This window comes from Musa acuminata, chromosome BXJ2-1 (assembly GCF_036884655.1).
Source record: "Musa acuminata AAA Group cultivar baxijiao chromosome BXJ2-1, Cavendish_Baxijiao_AAA, whole genome shotgun sequence".
Taxonomy (NCBI): domain Eukaryota; kingdom Viridiplantae; phylum Streptophyta; class Magnoliopsida; order Zingiberales; family Musaceae; genus Musa; species Musa acuminata.
This window is the reverse complement of record NC_088338.1, coordinates 24,814,785-24,829,117: the sequence shown is the minus strand read 5'-3', so window position 1 is coordinate 24,829,117 and position 14,333 is coordinate 24,814,785. Positions and strand designations below refer to the sequence as shown.

General features: G+C 47.5%; 2 non-coding genes and 11 pseudogenes across 2 annotated transcripts; all 13 read right to left on the bottom strand.

Annotated features, from left to right (window-relative positions):
- Positions 1 to 210: 210 nt before the first annotated feature.
- LOC135604129 (5S ribosomal RNA) lies at positions 211 to 328 on the bottom strand (annotated as a pseudogene).
- Positions 329 to 678: 350 nt separating this feature from the next.
- On the bottom strand, positions 679 to 797 carry LOC135602494 (5S ribosomal RNA; annotated as a pseudogene).
- Positions 798 to 1,147: 350 nt separating this feature from the next.
- On the bottom strand, positions 1,148 to 1,266 carry LOC135602030 (5S ribosomal RNA; annotated as a pseudogene).
- A 350-nt stretch (positions 1,267 to 1,616) lies between these two features.
- On the bottom strand, positions 1,617 to 1,735 carry LOC135602481 (5S ribosomal RNA; annotated as a pseudogene).
- Positions 1,736 to 2,085: 350 nt separating this feature from the next.
- LOC135601361 (5S ribosomal RNA) lies at positions 2,086 to 2,204 on the bottom strand. The gene has a single exon (XR_010483657.1). It is a non-coding gene; the product is annotated as a 5S ribosomal RNA (ribosomal RNA).
- A 350-nt stretch (positions 2,205 to 2,554) lies between these two features.
- LOC135602900 (5S ribosomal RNA) lies at positions 2,555 to 2,673 on the bottom strand (annotated as a pseudogene).
- A 350-nt stretch (positions 2,674 to 3,023) lies between these two features.
- LOC135602029 (5S ribosomal RNA) lies at positions 3,024 to 3,142 on the bottom strand (annotated as a pseudogene).
- A 350-nt stretch (positions 3,143 to 3,492) lies between these two features.
- Positions 3,493 to 3,611, bottom strand: LOC135602480 (5S ribosomal RNA; annotated as a pseudogene).
- A 350-nt stretch (positions 3,612 to 3,961) lies between these two features.
- Positions 3,962 to 4,080, bottom strand: LOC135601360 (5S ribosomal RNA). The gene has a single exon (XR_010483656.1). It is a non-coding gene; the product is annotated as a 5S ribosomal RNA (ribosomal RNA).
- Positions 4,081 to 4,430: 350 nt separating this feature from the next.
- On the bottom strand, positions 4,431 to 4,549 carry LOC135604665 (5S ribosomal RNA; annotated as a pseudogene).
- Positions 4,550 to 4,899: 350 nt separating this feature from the next.
- LOC135599418 (5S ribosomal RNA) lies at positions 4,900 to 5,018 on the bottom strand (annotated as a pseudogene).
- Positions 5,019 to 5,367: 349 nt separating this feature from the next.
- Positions 5,368 to 5,486, bottom strand: LOC135602646 (5S ribosomal RNA; annotated as a pseudogene).
- A 350-nt stretch (positions 5,487 to 5,836) lies between these two features.
- LOC135604048 (5S ribosomal RNA) lies at positions 5,837 to 5,955 on the bottom strand (annotated as a pseudogene).
- Positions 5,956 to 14,333: the final 8,378 nt, after the last annotated feature.

Sequence of the window (14,333 nt, the reverse complement as noted above, 5' to 3'; positions counted from 1 at the left end):
CCCGACGACTGCGTATCGGTCACGGTAAGCACGTATCGAAACCATCGGCACTTTCTAGAACGATCTCGGAATAGCTATTGCGACCCCAATCCGGAAAGCTCTCTCCGGGCCCCTCGATACTGACAGCGTAGCGGTCACAGCAAATTTCCAACCCCAAAACAATAATCTCGGAGCTCTACGGGAGATGTTTCGTATCCCGGGATGCAAAAAGGAGTGCAACACGAGGACTTCCCAGGGGTCACCAATCCTAGTACTACTCTGGCCCAAGCATGCTTAACTTCGGTGTTTTGATGGGATCTGGTGATTTAGTGCAGGCATTATCGCACCCGTTTCCCGTGCTTCGTTCCTCGCCTATGTGCACGTCGCGGTCGGCATATCAACGTCCGGAGCCTCTTGCCCGTCACGAAACCGTCGTCGCTTTCTCGAACGTTCACGAAATCCCTATTGCAAGCTCTCTCCGAGCCCTAGCCCGACGACTGCGTATCGGTCACGGCAAGCGCGTGCCGAAATCATCGGCACTTTCTAGAACGATCTCGGAATCGCTATTGCGACCCCAATCCGGAAAGCTCTCTCCGAGCCCCGCGATACTGACAGCGTAGCGGTCACAGCAAATTTCCAGCCCCAAAACAATCGTCTCGGAGCTCTACGGGAGATGTTTCGTATCCCGGGATGCAAAAAGGAGTGCAACACGAGGACTTCCCAGGGGGTCACCCATCCTAGTACTACTCTGGCCCAAGCACGCTTAACTTCGGTGTTTTGATTGGATCCGGTGATTTAGTGCTGCCATTATCGCACCCGTTTCGCGAGCTTCGTCCCTCGCCTATGTGCACGTCGCGGTCGGCGCATCAACGTCTGGAGCCTCTTGCCCGTCACGAAACTGTCGTCGCTTTCTCGAACGTTCACGAAATCCCTATTGCAAGCTCTCTCCGAGCACTAGCCCGACGACTTCGTATCGGTCACGGCAAGCACGTGCCGAAACCATCGGCACATTCTAGAACGATCTCGGAATCGCTATTGCGACCCCAATCCGGAAAGCTCTCTCCGAGCCCCTCGTTACTGACTGCGTAGCGGTCACAGCAAATTTCCAACCCCAAAACAATTGTCTCGGAGCTCTACGGGAGATGTTTCGTATCCCGGGATGCAAAAAGGAGTGCAACACGAGGACTTCCCAAGGGGTCACCCATCGTAGTACTACTCTGGCCCAAGCACGCTTAACTTCGGTGATTTGATGGGATCCGGTGATTTAGTGCTGCCATTATCGCACCCGTTTCGCGAGCTTCATCCCTCGCCTATGTGCACGTCGCGGTCGGCGCATCAACGTCCGGAGCCTCTTGCCCGTCACGAAACCGTCGGCGCTTTCTCGAACGTTCATGAAATTCCTATTGCAAGCTCTCTCCGAGCCCTAGCCCGACGACTGCGTATCGGTCACGGCAAGCGCGTGCCGAAACCATCGGCACATTCTAGAACGATCTCGGAATCGCTATTGTGACCCCAATCCGGAAAGCTCTCTCCGAGCCCCTCGATACTGACAGCGTAGCGGTCACAGCAAATTTCCAGCCCCAAAACAATCGTCTCGGAGATCTACGGGAGATGTTTCGTATCCCGGGATGCAAAAAGGAGTGCAACACGAGGACTTCCCAGGGGGTCAACCATCCTAGTACTACTCTGGCCCAAGCACGCTTAACTTCGGTGTTTTGATGGGATCTGGTGATTTAGTTCTGGCATTATCGCACCCGTTTCCCGTGCTTCGTTCCTCGCCTATGTGCACGTCGCGGTCGGCATATCAACGTCCGGAGCCTCTTGCCCGTCACGAAACCGTCGTCGCTTTCTCGAACGTTCACGAAATCCCTATTGCAAGCTCTCTCCGAGCCCTAGCCCGACGACTGCGTATCGGTCACGGCAAGCGCGTGCCGAAATCATCGGCACTTTCTAGAACGATCTCGGAATCGCTATTGCGACCCCAATCCGGAAAGCTCTCTCCGAGCCCCGCGATACTGACAGAGTAGCGGTCACAGCAAATTTCCAGCCCCAAAACAATCATCTCGGAGCTCTACGGGAGATGTTTCGTATCCCGTGATGCAAAAAGGAGTGCAACACGAGGACTTCCCAGGGGGTCACCCATCCTAGTACTACTCTGGCCCAAGCACGCTTAACTTCGGTGTTTTGATGGGATCCGGTGATTTAGTGCTGCGATTATCGCACCCGTTTCGTGAGCTTCGTCGCTCGCCTATGTGCACGTCGCGGTCGGCGCATCAACGTCCGGAGCCTCTTGCCCGTCACGAAACCGTCGGCGCTTTCTCGAACGTTCATGAAATTCCTATTGCAAGCTCTCTCCGAGCCCTAGCCCGACGACTACGTATCGGTCACGGCAAGCGCGTGCCGAAACCATCGGCACATTCTAGAACGATCTCGGAATCGCTATTGTGACCCCAATCCGGAAAGCTCTCTCCGAGCCCCTCGATACTGACAGCGTAGCGGTCACAGCAAATTTCCAGCCCCAAAACAATCGTCTCGGAGATCTACGGGAGATGTTTCGTATCCCGGGATGCAAAAAGGAGTGCAACACGAGGACTTCCCAGGGGGTCAACCATCCTAGTACTACTCTGGCCCAAACACGCTTAACTTCGGTGTTTTGATGGGATCTGGTGATTTAGTGCTGGCATTATCGCACCTGTTTCGCGTGCTTCGTCCCTCGCCTATGTGCACGTCGCGGTCGGCGCATCAACGTCCGGAGCCTCTTGCCCGTCACGAAACCGTCGTCGCTTTCTCGAATGTTCACGAAATCCCTATTGCAAGCTCTCTCCGAGCCCTAGCCCGACGACTGTGTATCGTTCACGGCAAGCGCGTGCCGAAACCATCGGCACTTTCTAGAACGATCTCGGAATCGCTATTGCGACCCCAATCCGGAAAGCTCTCTCCGAGCCCCTCGTTACTGACTGCGTAGCGGTCACAGCAAATTTCCAACCCCAAAACAATTGTCTCGGAGCTCTACGGGAGATGTTTCGTATCCCGGGATGCAAAAAGGAGTGCAACACGAGGACTTCCCAAGGGGTCACCCATCGTAGTACTACTCTGGCCCAAGCACGCTTAACTTCGGTGATTTGATGGGATCCGGTGATTTAGTGCTGCCATTATCGCACCCGTTTCGCGAGCTTCATCCCTCGCCTATGTGCACGTCGCGGTCGGCGCATCAACGTCCGGAGCCTCTTGCCCGTCACGAAACCGTCGGCGCTTTCTCGAACGTTCATGAAATTCCTATTGCAAGCTCTCTCCGAGCCCTAGCCCGACGACTGCGTATCGGTCACGGCAAGCGCGTGCCGAAACCATCGGCACATTCTAGAACGATCTCGGAATCGCTATTGTGACCCCAATCCGGAAAGCTCTCTCCGAGCCCCTCGATACTGACAGCGTAGCGGTCACAGCAAATTTCCAGCCCCAAAACAATCGTCTCGGAGATCTACGGGAGATGTTTCGTATCCCGGGATGCAAAAAGGAGTGCAACACGAGGACTTCCCAGGGGGTCAACCATCCTAGTACTACTCTGGCCCAAGCACGCTTAACTTCGGTGTTTTGATGGGATCTGGTGATTTAGTTCTGGCATTATCGCACCCGTTTCCCGTGCTTCGTTCCTCGCCTATGTGCACGTCGCGGTCGGCATATCAACGTCCGGAGCCTCTTGCCCGTCACGAAACCGTCGTCGCTTTCTCGAACGTTCACGAAATCCCTATTGCAAGCTCTCTCCGAGCCCTAGCCCGACGACTGCGTATCGGTCACGGCAAGCGCGTGCCGAAATCATCGGCACTTTCTAGAACGATCTCGGAATCGCTATTGCGACCCCAATCCGGAAAGCTCTCTCCGAGCCCCGCGATACTGACAGCGTAGCGGTCACAGCAAATTTCCAGCCCCAAAACAATCATCTCGGAGCTCTACGGGAGATGTTTCGTATCCCGGGATGCAAAAAGGAGTGCAACACGAGGACTTCCCAGGGGGTCACCCATCCTAGTACTACTCTGGCCCAAGCACGCTTAACTTCGGTGTTTTGATGGGATCCGGTGATTTAGTGCTGCGATTATCGCACCCGTTTCGTGAGCTTCGTCGCTCGCCTATGTGCACGTCGCGGTCGGCGCATCAACGTCCGGAGCCTCTTGCCCGTCACGAAACTGTCGGCGCTTTCTCGAACGTTCACGAAATCCCTATTGCAAGCTCTCTCCGAGCCCTAGCCCGACGACTGCGTATCGGTCACGGCAAGCGCGTGCCGAAATCATCGGGACTTTCTAGAACGATCTCGGAATCGCTATTGCGACCCCAATCCGGAAAGCTCTCTCCGAGCCCCTCGATACTGACTGCGTAGCGGTCACAGCAAATTTCCAGCCCCAAAACAATCGTCTCGGAGCTCTACGGGAGATGTTTCGTATCCCGAGACGCAAAAAGGAGTGCAACACGAGGACTTCCCAGGGGGTCACCAATCCTAGTACTACTCTGGCCCAAGCACACATAACATCGGTGTTTTGATGGGATCCGGTGATTTAGTGCTGCCATTATCACACCCGTTTCGCGAGCTTCGTCCCTCGCATATGTGCACGTCGCGGTCGGCGCATCAACGTCCGGAGCCTCTTGCCCGTCACGAAACCGTCGGCGCTTTCTCGAACGTTCACGAAATCCCTATTGCAAGCTCTCTACGAGCCCTAGCCCGACGAATGCGTATCGATCACGGCAAGCACGTGCCGAAACCATCGGCACTTTCTAGAATGATCTCGGAATCGCTATTGCGACCCCAATCCGGAAAGCTCTCTCCGAGCCCCTCGATACTGACTGCGTAGCGATCACAGCAAATTTCCAACCCCAAAACAATCGTCTCGGAGCTCTACGGGAGATGTTTCGTATCCCGGGATGCAAAAAGGAGTGCAACACGATGACTTCCCCGGGGGTCACCCATCGTAGTACTACTCTGGCCCAAGCACGCTAAACTTCGGTGTTTTGATGGGATCCGGTGATTTAGTGCTGCCATTATCGCCCCGTTTCGCGAGCTTCGTCCCTCGCCTATGTGCACGTCGCGGTCGGCGCATCAACGTCCGGAGCCTCTTGCCCGTCACGAAACCGTCGGCGCTTTCTCGAACGTTCACGAAATTCCTATTGCAAGCTCTCTCCGAGCCCTAGCCCGACGACTGCGTATCGATCACGGCAAGCACGTGCCGAAACCATCGGCACTTTGTAGAACGATCTCGGAATCGCTATTGCGACCCCAATCCGGAAAGCTCTCTCCGAGCCCCTCGATACTGACTGCGTAGCGGTCACAGCAAATTTCCAGCCCCAAAACAATCGTCTCGGAGCTCTACGGGAGATGTTTCGTATCCCGGGATGCAAAAAGGAGTGCAACACGATGACTTCCCAGGGGGTCACCCATCCTAGTACTACTCTGGCCCAAGCACGCTTAACTTCGGTGTTTTGATGGGATCCGGTGATTTAGTGCTGCCATTATCGCACCCGTTTCGCGAGATTCGTCCCTCGCCTATGTGCACGTCGCGGTCGGCGCATCAACGTCCAGAGCCTCTTGCCCGTCACGAAACCGTCGTCGCTTTCTCGAACGTTCACGAAATCCCTATTGCAAGCCCTCTCCGAGCCCTAGCCCGACGACTTTGTATCGGTCACGGCAAGCGCGTGCCGAAACCATGGGCACTTTCTAGAACGATCTCGGAATCGCTATTGCGACCCCAATCCGGAAAGCTCTCTCGGAGCCCCTCGATACTGACTGCGTAGTGGACACAGCAAATTTCCAGCCCCAAAACAATCGTCTCGGAGCTCTACGGGAGATGTTTCGTATCCCGGGATGCAAAAAGGAGTTCAACACGAAGACTTCCCAGGGGGTCACCCATCGTAGTACTACTCTGGCCCAAGCACGCTTAACTTCGGTGTTTTGATGGGATCCGGTGATTTAGTGCTGCCATTATCACACCCGTTTCGCGAGCTTCGTCCCTCGCCTATGTGCACGTCGCGGTCGGCGCATCAACGTCCGGAGCCTCTTGCCCATCACGAAACCGTCGTCGCTTTCTCGAACGTTCACGAAATCCCTATTGCAAGCCCTCTCCGAGCCCTAGCCCGACGACTTGTTGAATCTCGGATTTTGATGATGAAGTCAATTGTCATTTGTTGTCTAATCTATGTGTTGAGATAAGTGTGCAGGATTAACTACGATGAAAGATAGACAAGCAGCAGGAGTTGCGCCGGAGTCAAGTTCATGATCACGTTGGGAGTTCGAGTGTTCGACGGAAGTTCGGACGGTCGTCGGAGGTTCTGCGAGAACAGATCCGAGAAGTCCAGAAGCTTGCCAAGCAAAGCTCGTCGGAACTTGCCAAGTGGATCGTCGCAAAGTCCAGGAGTTTGCCGGAAGTCCGTAGGAGCATCACCGAGGGTTCATCGGATGATCGACGGAAGTTCGCCGGAAACTCGCCGGAAGGAGCGATTGACGCACCGAAGCAAAGCTGCAGAAATTGTCTTAGATTTAATCGTAGTTAGCACGTTGATTAAGTTGGAAAATGGGAGGTGATCCCATTGACTTAATCTTGGGGCAATTGGGCCCCTGAAAGGCTGAAATTGGGCCGAATGGAATGAACCATTCGGACCCTGATTGCACCAGGAGGTGCAACCGCCCAGGCCAGGAGGTGGCACCGCCTGGGCTAGGCCTTCCAGCGAGACTGGGCGGTGCAACCTCTCCAGCCGGGAGGTGGCACCGCCTGAGCTCAGTCTTCGAGCTAGACTGGGCGGTGCAACCTCCCTGACAGAGAGGTGGCACCGCCTGAGCTCAGTCTTCGAGCAAGACTGGGCGGTGCAACCTCCCTGGCAGAGAGGTGGCACCGCCTGAGCTCGGTCTTCGAGCTCTGCCAGGCGGTGCAACCTCTCCAGTCAAGAGGTGCAACCGCCTGATCCCAGAATTCCGGGATTTGATTGTTTTGAGCTCCAAATTTGAATTGGGTTGGGGCCTATAAATTCCCCATCCATTCAGCACTGAAGAGAAACAGACCTACACCGAAATCTTGATCTTTTCTGTGATTCTAAGAGCTCAAAAGTGTTGTAAAGCCTTTAAGTCTCCTTCTGTTCTTCAAGTTTTCAGTTGTAAAGTGAGGAGAGAAAGGTCTGTAAAGGTTGTCTCCTGAGCCTGTCAAAAGGAGAGAAACTGTAAAAGGGCAGTTTGGCCTTCGCCTATTGAAGGAAGGCCCCTAGTTGACGTCGGTGACCTCGTCGGTGGAGGAAGCCAAAAGTGGAGTAGGTCAAGACTGACCGAACCACTCTAAATCTCTGGTTTGCGTTTATTTTTTAGCACTTTATCCTTACTGCAAACCTCCTTCATTACTACTGCTCTCTGCGCTTTTATGAACAAGTTCTAAGTGCTGTTCTTTCCGAATCTGCATTCAGACGTAAATCGGTGTTTTCGTACATTACAGTTTACGCTTACGTTTTCATTCTGCAAAACTGTCTTCTACGCCTTCACGAACAAGTCTTTAAGTGCTGATCTGTCCGAATCTGTTTTCAGACGTAAACCAGTGTTTTCGTACGATATTTACATTGCAGTTTATGTTTATGCCTTGATTCTGCAAAACTGTCTTCTGCGCTCTTATGAACCAGTTTCTAAAGTTCAGCTCACTTTGAAACTGCATCTAGACGTAAAATTGCATTTAGACGTAAAACTGCTCAAACTGTGTTTAGACGTTTTAGACGTAAACTGAGTTTGGACGTAAATCTGCGTTTAGACATAAAACTACGTTTAAACGTAAATCTGCGTTTAGACGTAAACTTGCGTTTAGACGTAAAACTGTCCAAACTGTGTTTAGACGTTTTAAGACGTAAACTGAGTTTAGACATAAAACTGCGTTTAGACGTAAAACTGCGTTTAAACGTAAATCTGCGTCTAGACGTAAAACTGCGTTTAGACGTCAATCTGCGTTCAGACGCAAACTGCGCTTAAACGCAAACTGTGTTTAGACGCAAACTGCGCCTAGACGCAATCTGCGCTTAGACGCAAACTGCACTTAGATACAAACTGAGAATTAGTTTTTGCATCATAATAGTTTTGTTTGAACGAACACAGCTTTTGGTTTTTAATCGCTGTAAGATTTCCGCTGCACTAATTCACCCCTCTTAGTGCTCTCGATCCTAACAATTGGTATCAGAGCCCGGTTCACTCTCAAAAGGATTAAAACCCAAGAGAGATGGCTTACGCCGGAAACCAAGAGGGCCATTCCATTACACGTCCACCCATGTTTAATGGGACGGACTACACCTATTGGAAGACCCGAATGAGAATCTTTCTTATTTCTATGGACATTGATCTTTGGAATCTTGTCGAGAATGGTTTTTCAAAGTCTTCTCTTCCAATGATCGATTGGAATGATTTGGAGAAGAAGGCTTTCGCTCTTAATGCAAAGGCTATGAATGCCTTATTTTGTGCACTTGATAAAAACGAGTTTAACCGTGTTTCAACTTGTGAAACTGCGTTTGATATTTGGCACACGCTCGAAGTGACCCATGAGGGCACAAGTAGAGTAAAAGAGTCAAAAATCAATTTGCTATTACATTCTTTCGAACTTTTTCGGATGAAACCGAGTGAAACCATTGGCGACATGTTTACCCGTTTCACGGATGTCGTCAACGGTCTAAAAGGACTCGGAAAGAGCTTTTCGGATTTTGAGCTTGTTAATAAGATACTAAGATCCCTTCCTAAGAGTTGGGATCCTAAAGTCACCGCTATTCAAGAGGCAAAAGATCTGCGAAATTTTCCTCTTGAAGAACTAATCGGGTCATTAATGACCTACGAAATGACTTGTAAAGCTCATGAAGAGCAAGAAGACATCCTTCCAAAGAACAGGAAGGATATGGCACTCAAAACTTCAGAATGCCACTTGAGAGAAAACTCAAGTGATGAGGACTGTGATGATGACTTGGCACTTCTAACAAGAAAGTTTAAAAAGTTCTTTAAAAGAAACAAGTTTAAGAATGATGCAAAAAATAAACTTGAACCCAAAAAGGACCAAGTAATCTGCTATGAATGCAAAAAGCCGGGACACTACAAGAGTGATTGTCCCCAAGTCAAGAAAAGAACAACAAAGAAGAAGGCGCTCCAAGCAACGTGGGATGATTCGAGCGCATCTGAGGAAGAGGAGTCCAACACCGAGCAAGTTGCTCATTACGCCTTAATGGCCATCGAAGATGAGGTAACAAATTCAATAGATGCAGATTTATCCTTCGATGAATTATTAAATGCTTTTCATGAACTGTTTGATGAGTGTAAGACTATTAGTAGTAAATACAAATTGCTAAAAAAGGAGCATGATAGTCTTATTTGTAATTTCGATAAGTTAAATGCTGAACATCATGATAAGTTAAGCCCATGCATAAAATGCCATGATCTAGAAACTCTCCAAAAAGAAAACTTGCTACTTAAGGACACCTTGAAGAAATTCGAGGTTGGTAGCAAGTCATTGAACATGATCCTTACAAACAAGGGTCACGTTCCAAAAAGGAGTAGAATTGGATTTGTGAGAAGTCCTCACCAAAATCCAACCACCTTCATAAAAGGCCCCATCTTGCATGTTCAACACCAAACCAAGTGCAACTTTTGTTGCAAATCTGGACACAAGACACATTGTTGTCCATTCAAGAAAATAAGTCCAAACCAATTGATTTGGGTTCCTAAAGGAACCATGACAAACTCTATGCAACATGATAGAAAATATAGATCTATTTGTGAGGCACCCAAAAGCAAATGGGTTCCTAAAAACCATCCCTTCCTATAAAAACATTAAAATTTTAGGCTGGAGCAAGAAATAATGTTCTGCTCCTTGACTCTCGATAGTCATAAACCAAGAGTCAAAAAGGAACTCGCAACGCTTAAGTAACAAGTGGAAGTTATGAAATCACAAATACGATTTGGATACAACTTTATTAGAAGCATATGATATCCAAATTCACATATCCCTTTGATCTTCGAACCCGTCAACACTATCATCTACGAATTAATTCTTGTATCATGAAGAAACTAAATATGTCATGATCTTGAAAAGGGATACCAAACAAACTATCAACATACGTATGACATATGCACGTTAAAAGATCTATCTTGATCATACAAGAGCTTCTTCCTTAAATAAAAACTCATACGAAATCACGTAAGAAACAAACTCTCCTCAAGTCAAAGGCTCCCTGATCAAAACACATTAGGTGTTCACTGGCTGCAGGCGGTGGCACCTCTCCAGCTGGCGGTGGCACCTCCGGCTGCCACGAGTTGCCAGAGGTTGCACCGCTCCAGCTAGAGGTGCAACCGCCCGCAACTCTGCCTTTTTAAACCCACACTAGGGCCGGCTATGGAACCGACCCCAACTCACTCCCATTTCCTCCTCTACTCTTCCAAGTCTCCTCCATTCCCATTTCACTCCTCTAAGCCTTCCAAATACCTCCCATTTCGGAGCAAAACATCAAGAATCCTTCCTTCTCTTGAAGATTTCACAAAGGTACTCTCTAAGAAGCTCTTAAATTCTGTTTTGTTCTTCATTTACTCTAGCTCATCATCATCCCTCTAAACAGCAGTAGTTATGGGATCTAGAAGATCCTCAAGGGACAAGGGAAAGAGGAGATTAGTAGAAGAGTTTGATTTCACTCTTTTCGATTCGAAATACCATGCTGAAAAATTTCCCTCTTTCGAACTTAGATGTATCAGTAAGGGAAAATACGTAGATCTAAATGAACTAAAAGACTTAGAGACTATCCAATGGTTTGCAAACCTAGGTCTACTTCCAATCTTGCAGATTAACGAACCCATCTATCCTAGGCTTGTTAGATTATTTTACAATAACATACAAATAGATGATGAAGGAAGGATATCCACTTATCTTTTAGGACAACACATCACAATCACTGATAGGTTCATTTGTGATATAATAGGCATTCCCATAAAAAGCATAGGACTCTACTTTAGAGGATCATGGGATGATGAGAGTATTGGAACATCCTATGTTGAAGCCTTAGGAACAATCTTTGACAATCCTAACATAGCATTAGTTCCTAAAAGTTGTGAACATCTATTGCCTTTGAACACTAAGATACTTCATTATATCATGACTAGTATAATTCTTCCTAAACAATACCATCATGATGAAATAAGTCAATTAGAATTAGGAACTATGTACTCAATCATGAAGGGACATGACATCTGTCTTGGCTATCTTATTCAACAAAATATGTTAGAATTATCTAAGAAAGATATGATGCTCCCATATGGTGGTATAATCACAAGAATAATGAAAGCTTATGACATTCTAATACCACCAGAAGAAGAAGTAATGAAAGTAGATCGATTCAGCATAATAAACAAAAATCTACTTCACCGACTAAGATGTTACTATAGAAACGGTAACTGGGTTAGAATCCCTAGAAGGACTGATCACCCTCAACCTGAACCAGAACCGGAAACACCAGTATTTAGGGGTACCCAATCTCCTCCGACCCTTCTATTAGAACTCTAGCTAGGAGAGTCCTAATTGAGAGGGACATTCATGTAAAACTGTTAGGACTTTAGCTAGGAGAGTCCTAATTGAGAGGGACATTCTGTTAGGACTCTAGCTATGAGAGTCCTAATTGAGAGGGACATTCTGTTAGGACTCTAGTTAGGAGAGTCCTAATTGAGAGGGATATTCATGTAGGAGGTTTTTTCTTAGAGAAGAATTAGGAGTTGTAAGGGAATAGGAGTCTTGAGTAGGAGTCATATTAGGAGTTGGTTAGAAGTAAGAGTCGTAAGTAGGAGTCCTATTAGGAGTTAGGGTTTAGAAGCCCTATAAATAGCCATGTATTCCTCCTCTTTTTTCAAGCAATAGATGAATCTTTTCTGCAGCCTTTGAGCAGCAACTTGGAGGGAGGAACCCCTATAGAGTTCCAAGGAGGCCGATCCCCTAAAGAGATCAACCCCAAGTTTAGAATCTGCAAGGGTTCTAACACCTAGTATCAGAGCAGCGTTCTTGGTGTCTCGCTGCCCTTCCACAGCCATCCATCAACCCTCTACAACCATCCAAAGCAATTCCCACAATTGCTTAAAAGATCGTCACCGAATTCCGCCATCATCTCTCCACCACCGCGGATCATCCTTTGATCTCCCCGTGAATTGCAACAGGTTCTGGTTTCCTACCTTACTGCTACTGCAATTTAGTTATCCTTATTCGAAAATAAAAAAAAAAAAAAAAATCGTTCCTATATTGCTGCATAAACTTTTCGTCACAAAGTTTTCATCTCTACGACGAAAGATACATTGCAGAATTCCAACCGCATAGCACCATCTGTTTGATCTTGCTACTGTGCTTTTTCTATCCAAATTTCTACGAAATTTTTATGACATCTTTGACACTTCCTAACAGTGGACTTCCCTTTGGTTTCATCAAAAAATTCTCAATATAAACTACTGATCTTTTATGTCCAATCTGCTGCACTTGAATTGCAGAATTCAAGCCGCATAGCACCATCTGTTTGATCTTGCTACTGTGTTTTTTTATCCAAATTTCTACAAAATTTTTATGACATCTTTGACACTTCCTAACAGTAGATTTCCCTTTGGTTTCATCGAAAAATTCTCAATATAAACTACTGATCTTTTATGTCCAATCTGCTGCACTTGAAAATCTATGCTGCAGAAAATTTCAGCTGCATATCGTTGCCTTAACCCATCTATTTGCAATCTTTTTTGAATGAAATTTCTTATACACTTCATAGATCATCTTGGCTTCCATCTAAGATTGATCTATTAAGAAATTCATCTCTAAAACTGATTTTTGTGTCGCTATAAATTTTCATCGTAAACTGCTGAAATTTTTCGACGAGAATTCTGCTATCACAACTTGCACCAATTTCCTTGCCGTTATACTGCCGAAATTTTCTTGATTAAATTAGTCATCCTTGCTGTCATATAAACTGTGATTTTGTTATCAATTCCCTCCTCAATTCTCTCAAGTTTTTGGTGGAAATTACGTCGAGAAATCGCTGTTTCTTCGACGACAATTCTGCTCTTACAAGACAGCACATACTTGCTGCAACTTCCACTGATTTCTCTCAAACCTTTGCTGCCATCTACCACAGATCCAAAACTTTCATCCACAGCCCTAAAACTCTACCAAACCACACCCTCAAACTGCACCCAAAACAGCCACAAAACAAGCCTAAATCGTAGCCTACATCCACCGATCCACCAACCCTTTCGACCATCACTTCTCTCAACCTATACATGCCTTTAACCTGACAACAAAAGAGAGATCTTAACATCATAGATTTGGAGGTATATACTATGGCATCTAAGGAGGCAATCGATGCTAAATTCGAAGCCTTGGAGGCGCGAATGGAGGATAAGATTCAGACGCTCTTTACCGAACTCAGATTGGGCCGACTACTAAGCCCGAAAAAATCATATCACGGAGAGAGCTTTGCCCAATCGCACCAGGCCCGAAGAGATGAGTTCCAAGGGAGGGGAGGCTCTATGATCGATCCCAACTATCCACGCATAAGGGTGGACTTCCCTAGATGGGAAGAAGGAGACCCGATTGGTTGGATCTTGCACGCGGAGCGATATTTTCGGTACCACAAAACCGCGGATGCATCTATGGTGAAAATTGCAGCTATACATCTTGAAGGGGATGCTATACAGTGGTTTGATTGGTTTGAACATACTTATGGAGTCCTTTCATGGCGACAATTCAAAGAAGGACTGCTGATCCGCTTCAGACCAACCGATTACGAGAATATTGACGGACAACTAGCAAAGATCCGACAAACCTCCACCATTCAGGAGTACCAAACCAGGTTTGAAAGGTTATCTAATCAAACTCTTGATTGGTCTTAAAAACAGCTATTGAGGACCTTTATTGAGGGCTTGAAGCCGGAGATCCGAGGAGAAGTTTGTTGAATCTCGGATTTTGATGATGAAACTAATTGATTGTGTTTAAATGTTTGACTACATTTTGAGTGATACAGGTCTACTCGATCAGGATTAGACAATTAACGCAGGAGGAATTGACGTTGCGTCGGAGGAGATCACGTCAGGATATTGGATGGCAGAAGGCTTCGGGCGTCAGGCATCGGGCCAAGGAGAGCGAAATTGCGCCAAGGATATCGGGGTTGCGGAGGTCAACCGCCGATTGGGCAACAAGCCGCAAGAGAGGATGATGCACCGAAGAATCGGACGAAGCGCCAACCAATGACGTGTCGGGCAACAGAATGTCAATTTGCGTAATAATAATTGTCTAGATCGGAGTAGAGTGTTTGCTTGTGTGTGCAGGATTAACTACGATAACCAGAAAACATAAAGC